Below are 10,322 nucleotides of genomic sequence, written 5' to 3' on the forward strand. Positions count from 1 at the left end.
AAAGGTGACAGTAGGATTATTTCAAATGAGAGGAAAAGATCTTTAAAAGACTTTAAATCATGAAACAATCACTGAAAACTCATGAAACTATAATAATTCATGAATTAGATCAGGGCTGGGCAATTATTTTCTACAGGGGGCCACATGAAAAATCTGAGCTGTGTTGGAGGCCGAACCAAACGGAAACTTGAACTTAATTCTCAATATTAAATTTCTCCCGTTGTAAAAAGCAGTAAATTATACATGTTGATAAGCTGCTACTGGTAATCAGAAGTATAAGAATATTCTGTAAATATTTATTGAAATTTATGTATTTCGGAGTAGGTCGAAGAGGAAAATAAAACACAACGGATCTGTAGTTTTGGATATAACGCATTGCAATGTTTGAAACTTTGTCGTCTTTGGAAAGCTTCGGTGCACCAAGGAGGGACCGTGTAGCTACATGAATTATTTTCTGTATCGCAATAAATCTCAATAAATGTTTAATAGATGGAACGAAGCTGTTTCAATCATCCTTTTCAAATAATTAAAGAACACAGATTATAACAGTGCCATGACGTAATTAATACATCATGGTTTTTCAAAATAAAAGCAACACAGTCGTATTGCACAGCATAAATACTTGTTCATTTGATTGTGACTGACAGACTGTGGGCCAGACAGGGATGTCCAAAGGGCCGTATGTGGCCCGCGGGCCGTAAAATGCCCACGTCTGAATTAGATGATTCGTTTAACATCTGCTTTAATTTAAAACAAGATGAACTTCTGGTCTTATTTTATTTATTTGATATTTAAGAGATGAAACCAGTCTATTCAAGTTTAACACAGAGACAAACAACCATTCACTACTAAACTATGACCAATGTAGAATCATCAATGAACCTTCATGTCTTTGGAGGGTGGGGAAGCTGGAGAACCTGGAGAGAACCCACACAGACACAAGGAGAACATGGAAAATCCAAACAGAAAGGTCCCAGTCGGCTTCAAACCCTTCTTACTGTGAGACATCAGTGCTAACCACCACTCCACTGTGCCGTCCCTTCTATGTGTTGTTGTCATGTTTTTTCTTTATATTCAACTGTTGAAATATCAACAACATCAATAATATGATGTTAAATGTCAAAACTGATCTTTTCAAACTGGTCTACTCTGTGTTTAGACTCTGCTTCATGACCTTCACTACCCTCCCGTCCACCCTTTATTGTTGTTGTTGTTTCTGATTGTTTTGTTATTTGTATATTTTAATTGTTTTGTCTATTTTTCATTCCTCTGTAGGTGACCTTGGTGACCTGAAAGTGCCAAAAAATGAAATGTATATATTAATATTATTATAATTCTCATCTCATCTTCTATCACTTATCCTCACAGGGTCTGGGTTGATGGAGTCAATACAACTGTCAAAGCAGAATTTTGGGCTAACACCCTGACAGGTCTCCAGCCTGTCACAGGGCAAACAAGCAGAGACAAACAACCATTCACACTCACACTCACACCTAGGATCCATTTAGAGTCACTAATCAGCCCAATGAGCATGTCTTTGGAGGTGGGAGGAAACTGGAGTATTATTATTATTATTATTATTATTATTATCATCATTATTATTGTTGTTATTATTATTATTATTATTATTGTTATTATATAAATAGTGAGAGCAGGAAAGAAGAATCTCCCTCAGCTCAGTAGTCTGTGACTCTGTCTGAGATGGAGGTGAAATATGTGAACCTGGGCTCTGGTTTACTGCTCTCTTTCTGTCACAAACACTGTTTGACATCTGTTCATCTGTTGGTTTTTGTTCAGGCTGCTCACATCATTTCTCACTGTGGGTATCAACCTTCAGACAGGAGCAGTAGTAGGAGGCTGAATGATCGACTTTAACTTTCTTTATCTCCAACTCCCAACTGTTCTGTTTATTCACAGATGAGAAATCATTTTCCTGAGGATGATTATAACCTTTAGTAATTTGACCATTACTATTAGCAATAAGAAGAATCAGTTTGAATGTTTCTGATTCTTTCTTCTGGTACCAGAATACATAAGGCACACGACTATCACACTGGTTAATTCCTTCACATCTGAAGGAGACTGTTTGATCAACTCTCCTGGTCCATGTTAACTGGTCCTGGGTCAGATCTGCTGCCATGGCAACCAGGGCTGTAGAGACACAGACAGATAGATGAAGGTTAGTGAGACAGTGTTTGTTAAAGGTGGAGTTTGTTGAAACACTCACCTGAACACAGACAGCACAGAGCAGCAGCTGGGAGGAAAAGCATTTTGTGTGGTGGTGTATCCTCTGGTGAACCTGGGGAGAAGTGGAGCTCTGATGCAGCTGAGGCCCAACAAGGACGAGCTGTGACATGAGACGAGGCCACGTGGTTTCTAGCAGGTCCTCAAAGCTCCCATCAGCCCCTGCAGCCCACAGATGAGACGGCTGCTGATGATTGACAGCTCAGATCAAGCTGCTGTGTCCTTTCATGGTCTTGATTTGAATCTGACAGCAGATGAAAAACATCTGGGTCACATGATGCAGAAAGACTAAAAAACATTCATGTTCCCACAAACACATTGAGGTTGGTGGTGAATTTAGTAACACAGACTGTTCTCTGTTGTTGAAGAGCATTTTAAGAGATGAAACCATTAAAAATCCTCCACAGAGCAGGTTTACTGTGTAATATGTAATATGAGCAGCTTTAATATCTCTCAGGACATACAGGAGGAATTTGACAAGTGAAAGCAGAAGATCAAATGTTTGACTTCAACTCCTAAAAGTAGAATCAAAGCTCAGTGACTCTGAGAGATTCTGGTCAGTTACAAGAGATTTCCTGCTCTGACATGTTTGATAAATACAGACCTGATCAGCTCTGATCATTTTGTTGCTGCCTGAGGCCGACACGAAATAGCAAAGAGAAGCAGCGTCACCTTGTGGTGAGTTACTGGAAGTACAACGGCATCCAGACACAAATGACTCAGTGTTTCAGTAAAACAGCTCTGAGCTCTGGATGCAGAACATCCACCATGTTCTGGACAAACAGAGTCATTATGGAGCCAGCTGCTTGTTCATTACCACTGTAGCTGTTCACATCTGCAGCTTTACCATTCAAAGAAAAACTCCAATGATGAGTTTGATCAATGAAAGGAAGAAAGAAAATGAAAATCTCATCCTCCACAAATCATTTCATTCCTCCTTCTTTTCATACTGGATCTCTACTTTCATGATATTCAGCAGATATGTCTGCTGTAATACATGTTCTATGGAGAGAAGAAGGTTATGTTCCATGTGAAGGTTTTTCAGGGCAGCAGTTAATGACTGAATCAGCAGAAAAAGAGTGGTTTAAAACTGGTTTCAGGATTAAATTTGGATTTACTACAGTAGACACACAGTGTTGGACTTATACCATAGACTGTAAATATACAATCAGTGGTTAGAGGTGAGAGCATGAAATGTACTGTCAGTATGTACTTTAAAGATAAAAAGTAACCACACAGAGAAGTATATCATAAAAACAATATAACAGGGACATTTCAGAGCATCACTGCCACAACAAGAAACAAGAAAAGGTGTCACTGAAAATGAGTCATGTTTTAATGTGATTTTTATGTTGTAACATCATGTAACACGTTATAATGTGAAAACTGACCCATTTTTGTTTTTCTAGTGTTTCAGCTCTTCTCTGTTCATATATTTTACTATGAGATAGAATTACTTGCATGCTTTTGTGAATAAAATAACATAATATATAATCAAATATATCAGTTTCATTGTTTTCAATTCCAACAATTTCATCATTGATGATATTTAAAGCATTGAAATTAATTCATATGTTTAAAAGTCATATTTCTCTTCCTGCCTGATTCTAAAAATCTAAAGGACCAGATGTGTTGAGTTCATCTTAATTATTTTCAACCCCCAGTCCAACCACATTGGCACATAGGCATTCACACATTATACATATATTGACTTACATCCCTACATACATACATACTAAGCACAAATATGGAGGAACAAGTATTTTATACAAACATTGTTACAACACTCCCTAGTTCCAAAAGCATTTCACTTTTCATCTCATCTCATACTACCCCTTAATCCTCACTAGGGTCACGGGGGTTGCTGGAGTCTATCCCAGCTGGCATTGGGTGAGAGGCGGGGTACACCCTGGACAGGTCTCCAGCCTATCACAGGGCTAACACAGAGACAAACAACCATTCACCCCCGACTGTGGAACAGCTGGGGTGCCATCCTTGGTGTTGTCCTTGTCTGTCCAGGGGGGCATCGTCCCTTGGGTCCCTTCAGCCTGGGTGGTTAGACACTCTGTACCTTGGTGTGGGGGCCTCTCTGCTCGGGTCAGGGTGATCCTTACCGCAACGTCCCTATGGTTAAGGGGCTGGGACCCCTAGACGTGGACGCCCCTGCTTATGTAAAGCACTTTGGGATGCTTTTCAGTATGAAAAGTGCTATATAAATAAATAAATAAAGTTTGAAGTTTGAAACAGTGTCTCACTGTTTTACAACCCTTTGCGCTCACATAGTATGCTATGCATACTTTTATCCAGCAGATGTCGCTACATTTAATTGTATCAAATGCTTTGAAACACTGAATTATTTTAACACAATTGCTTCAGGTTGATTCAGTGTTTCAGAAAGCTTCGGTTTCTCCATCACTACTTCCACCTGGTGTCCCACTGTGAAGGTCTGGATGAAACAGGGAGTAAATCTTTGGTTCCTTGTCGATATGTTCGTTATTCTGGTGCAGACATTAAACTGTCGACTGTGTATAGAAGACAATGACACTAATTTATAGAAAAAAATCTTTCTATAACCACAATGATTTAAATATTGAGTTAATAAAGAGTGAATACATTTAGTCTTCAGTTGAAAAAAAAAAAAATCCAATATTACATACAGTATATGTATTCAAAGGTAACTGAAACAATCCCATCAAGCTTTGGTACAATGTTGTGTCCTGTTGGGAGATGAGGAGGATGAAAAGGATGGAGCCTGCTGCCCCCAGACGGCTGACATCTTGGTTCCTTATGAGGCTGGTGAGCATCCAGTTGCAGCCAATCACAAGTTAGGTGTGGCCCATTCTCCCAATTACCTCTGGCACAGTCTTATTATTAGATAGGGATCAGAAATAAAGTAAAAACACAGCACACATGCAGCACACACGACAGCCCTGTAAAATGACCACAGTCATAACACTATGGTTACTCTTGGTGGTGAGCGCTTAGTATGTTTACACGCACGGCTTAATTGAGCTTTGCTCGATAATCGAATAAACCAAGTGCACAGATCCATTAGGGGTAAGCCACCACAAGTGACGGGACTCAATTTCGGACCCAGCTGCGGGAAGCCTCCCTGACTGGCGGTTCAGGGGGACGTGAGGAATTGGGGCGGACGTCAGAATTAAGGGTGGTTAGAAGCCAGGCGAGTTACCCCGCCTACAGCTTGAGCAGTGCTATCACTGAGTTCAGTTGGAGTAATACTCCGCTGACGTGAAGCCGTAACCCTATATAAACGGAGAAGCTGTCTTACCTGTTACCTGTGGGGATCTAACAAAACCCTCTCTGTGTCCAAGCTCTCACAGGGAGAGGTAACTTCAGCACTGGACAGCTCCCTTGAAACCCCTCTACTGCCAAAGCTCTGACTTCAGCACTGGACAGTTCCTCTGAACCCTTCTCTACTCTACTGAAACATTACAAGAAACAAATCAAGAGCATACCCGCTCCCTCCCCACCCACACACACACACCCTACACACACACAACACACGACCACCGCCACCTCATATGCATGTAAGAGCTGTTGAGGCATGGCAGGGCACCTGAGCTTACAGACAAGGAGATGGCTACCTTAGGGGCCGTCCATGCAACCAAGGGGGTGCCGCCGCGAGGCTCACCCAGTGAGTGTGGCAGGCCCCCACGAGGAAACACTGGAGAATTAAAAGACTAAGACAGTAAGATGTGGTGGGGATAAGAATTAATAAAATAAGTAAATTAAATTAAATAAGCAAGAAAGTAATACAAACATATCATAAACGTAAGTAAATGAGTAAGTACTAAGAAGAGTGAAATAAAAGTATTAAAATACATGAAAAAACACAAGTAAATAAATAAATAAATAAATAAATTAAATAAAATCATGTAAAAGCCTGATTAAAGAGATGAGTCTTGAGACTCGTTTTAAAAGTATCAACAGTCTCTGTGGCCTGAGGTTCTCCAGCTGTTCCACAGTCGAGGGCCATAATAACTGAATGCTGCCTTCCTGTGTGTCCCTAGATCTAACTTGTGGTTGGTTAAAAGGCCGTGCCAGAGACCTCAGGGTTTGCGAGGGTTGATACCGTAAAAGCAAGTCAGACAGATAAGAAGGCCCAAGACCATTAAGACATTTACAAACTACTAAAAAAACTACCAAAAGAACCTTAAAAAAGGTAACTTCCGCACTGGACAGCTCCTCTGAATCCCTCCGTATGCCAGACATATACACGCAAGCAAGCAGCCCCTCCCAGAATTTTCCTTTGTCAAAGATTGAAAATATCTGCTTCAAGTAAACGAGCTAAACTACCATCACCTATTTGCCCAGTTCACAAGATAAAGGCAGTTGCTCTAAGCAAGAAACTGTCTTTGAACTTGTGACATCCTCTGCAACTTGTGAAGAACACTAAGAAATAAAAGGAACTGCTGCAAACTTCCATGCAAGCTCATTTGCAGGCTGTCTAATGTGAATCAGTGCCACTTCAGGCGTAGCCAAAAACTCTCCACCAAGTAAAGTCAAAGTCAATCCTGTTAATGGGAAAACAAGGACAAACTCCCACAGCCACTTCACCTCAAACCAAATCTAATACAGCAAAGACTTACTGCAACAATACACCAACATCTGTAATGCCAAAACAGAGGTGATCTGTTATCAAAGGGTAAAACTCCCTCCAAAATGAAATAGCCTTCAATAGTATTTGAAACTACATCTGACCATCAATTTTGTCAGTGGAGAGGCTTGGAAACGGCTTGGCAACCATTTTGAAAACTTGAGTAAAGTAAAGCATTCTGGGAGATAGTATTAAATGTTTTTCACCATTTTCCATAAGTTTGAAAGCTATAATATATCAAAATAAATGATATTATTCACGATATACTTGTCTGTGCAGATACTCTTTAAGTCCATAGAGGAAGTGGCATTTTATTCTATCACATCTCACTATTGACTGTATATCTACTTTATGCTCTATGGTAACCTAGTGTTGCAGTTTCTCCGATTGACCAGTAGAAGGCAGTAAATGTTTAAAATGCTACGTTAAACGCAAACAAAACATGTTTTTTTGAATAATGACGATGATACCAATTTATTCATGTTTATTTGGACAGTTTATATATAAAGGAAGAATGGGACATGTGAGCTAGGCTCTGAGAAGGGTTATGTTTTTTTGTTGTTATCAGGGTGAGAGGCAACAGAAGCCACTGCTGTTTGTTTGCTCTTTGTCAATTAAAATAAACCACACCAAATTTATTTATTTGCCTGGCAAAGCACTTTTTTTCTCAATTCCTACCTGATTTTAATCAGTGAGTACAGTGGTGGCTGTTTGATTTGAATGTAGTTTCTTTTTTAAGTATTTTTTTCATTATCTTCTTTATTAGTTTGAGACAAATAGCCACTACACATCATTTGTTTCTTTAAAATGTAGTACTGCAGTCCCAGACAAGGCCACGAGTTGGAGAACTTGTGTGAAAATTTGTTCTTGTGAAAGTTTAGTTTTTTGCTTCCGGAGATTCACCACATATCCACTTCACCGTTTACCAGCCTCAAATTGAATGTTCAGTCTGACACTGGTCATTTCATTTTTATAAACCAACCTCACACAGTATGACATGCAGTAAAGTCGATGATACATTGCCAGTTTCTATACATGTCTATACATGTCTTACAGTCTGGAAGACATGTATAAGCCATGTTCTTTCAGTTCCCATAATTAAAAACACAAATGTTTTGTATCTCCTTGTCCTGTGACTCCTGTTCAACCTTTAGGTTGACAAACTAATCTGGTCATAAGATGGTTGTCCCAGGCAGGCGGAGATGTCTCCCTCCGTGTAGTCAATGTTGAAGGTGTGATATTTTTATGCTAAAGGTGAGTGGCATCCAGAGCTCAGAGCTGTTTTACTGAAACACTGAGTCATTTGTGTCTGGATGCCTTTGTACTTCCAGTGACTCACCATAGGGTGGCGCTGCTTCTCTTTGCATTCTTCATTTCAGCCTCAGGCAGCAACAAAATGATCAGAGCTGATCAGGTCTGTATTTATCAAACATGTCAGAGCAGGAAATCTCTTGTAACTGACCAGAATCTCTCAGAGTCACTGAGCTTTGATTCTACTTTTAGAAGTTGAAGTCAAACATTTGATCTTCTGCTTTCACTTGTCAAATTCCTCCTGTATGTCCTGAGAGATATTAAAGCTGCACATTGATGTTACATATTACACAGTAAACCTGCTCTGTGGAGGATTTTAATGGTTTCATCTATTAAAATGCTCTTAACAACAGAGAACAGTCTGTGTTACTAAATTCACCACCAACCTGAATGTGTTTGTGGGAACATGAATGTTTTTTAGTCTTTCTGCATCATGTGACCCAGATGTTTTTTCATCTGATGTCGGATTCCAATCAAGACCATGAAAGGACACAGCAGCTTGATCTGAGCTGTCAATCATCAGCAGCCGTCTCATCTGTGGGCTGCAGGGGCTGATGGGAGCTTTGAGGACCTGCTAGAAACCACGTGGCCTCGTCTCATGTCACAGCTCGTCCTTGTTGGTCCTCAGCTGCATCAGAGCTCCACTTCTCCCCAGGTTCACCAGAGGATACACCACCACACAAAATGCTTTTCCTCCCAGCTGCTGCTCTGTGCTGTCTGTGTTCAGGTGAGTGTTTCCAACAAACTCCACCTTTAACAAACACTGTCTCACTAACCTTCATCTATCTGTCTGTGTCTCTACAGCCCTGGTTGCCATGGCAGCAGATCTGACCCAGGACCAGTTAACATTGACCAGGAGAGTTGGTCAAACAGTCTCCTTCAGATGTGGAGGCATTGTCAAGTGTAATAATAATTATATATACTGGTACCAGAAGAAAGGAACAGAAACATTAAAACTGATTCTTAATTTTTATCCAAATAATGGTCAAATTTATAAAGGTTACAATCATCCTCAGAGAGATGATTTCTCAGCTGCGTATAATCAGAATGTTTTTGAGTTGAAGTTAGAAACAGCTAAAGTTGATCATTCAGCCTCCTACTACTGCTCCTGTGGGTTCCCACAGTGGGAAATGATGTGAGAAGCCTGAACAAAAACCAACAGATGAACAGATGTCAAACAGTGTTTGTGACAGGAAGAGAGCAGTAAACCAGCGCCCAGGTTCACATAATTCACCTCCATCTCAGACAGAGTCACAAACTACTGAGATGAAGCTCGATATCAATCAGGCATAACATTATGACCACCTTCTTAATATTGGGTAGGTCAACCCTCCCTTGTGTCTCGGACTCAAAGAATGGACATGGGTCTTGTGAGGGTGTCCTGTGGTGTCTTGTAATAGGATGTTGGGTAACACTTTCTATGAAGGCTGTATTTAAAGGTGTCTATAAAGCATTATAATGGTCATTATTACCATCTATACATATTCACAAGTCGTCATAACCAACTTCATGATGCATTATGACAACTGGTTATGAATGATTATAATTTCAACCTGAATAGTGCATTATAAATATGTCAATATCTGCCTAGTCACTTGTTAATGTTATGATGCATCATAACTACTTTGCTTTGCTAAATGTGCAGTGATGCATAATGAGTTTTGACTTCGCCTATAGTGCTTTATATCTGTAGTTATAAGTATATGTAATAAAGTTATAATAATGTATATATCTCCCTACAGCACACAGTTATAAACATCTATGCAATATCATAAGTGCTATTTGTCAGCTCTAAGTAAAGTGACAAGAATATGACACTATTATTAACAGATATAAGTTACTATGAGTAATTAAAAGGTGCAATGAACTAAGTCCTGAGTCTGGCATCTTTACCCCATATGCACAGTGTTAATATCATAGGTGTTATTTGTCAGCTTTAGGTAAATTAGTGCAAATGAGGTGTTGTGGATATAAGACTATTGTAAACAAATATGAGGCACAATGAAATGAGAGCCTGGACAGTAAAGACAAAAGGAATGCATTTAGTTCACTTTATTTTCATTTAAAGCAACACACATAATCAGAATGATTATCAATGCTCTGAGCACATTACACAAACACATGAAACACATGAAACAGGCCACAAAAG

The sequence above is a fragment of the Mugil cephalus genome, chromosome 7, assembly GCF_022458985.1.
Source record: "Mugil cephalus isolate CIBA_MC_2020 chromosome 7, CIBA_Mcephalus_1.1, whole genome shotgun sequence".
Lineage (NCBI taxonomy): Eukaryota > Metazoa > Chordata > Actinopteri > Mugiliformes > Mugilidae > Mugil > Mugil cephalus.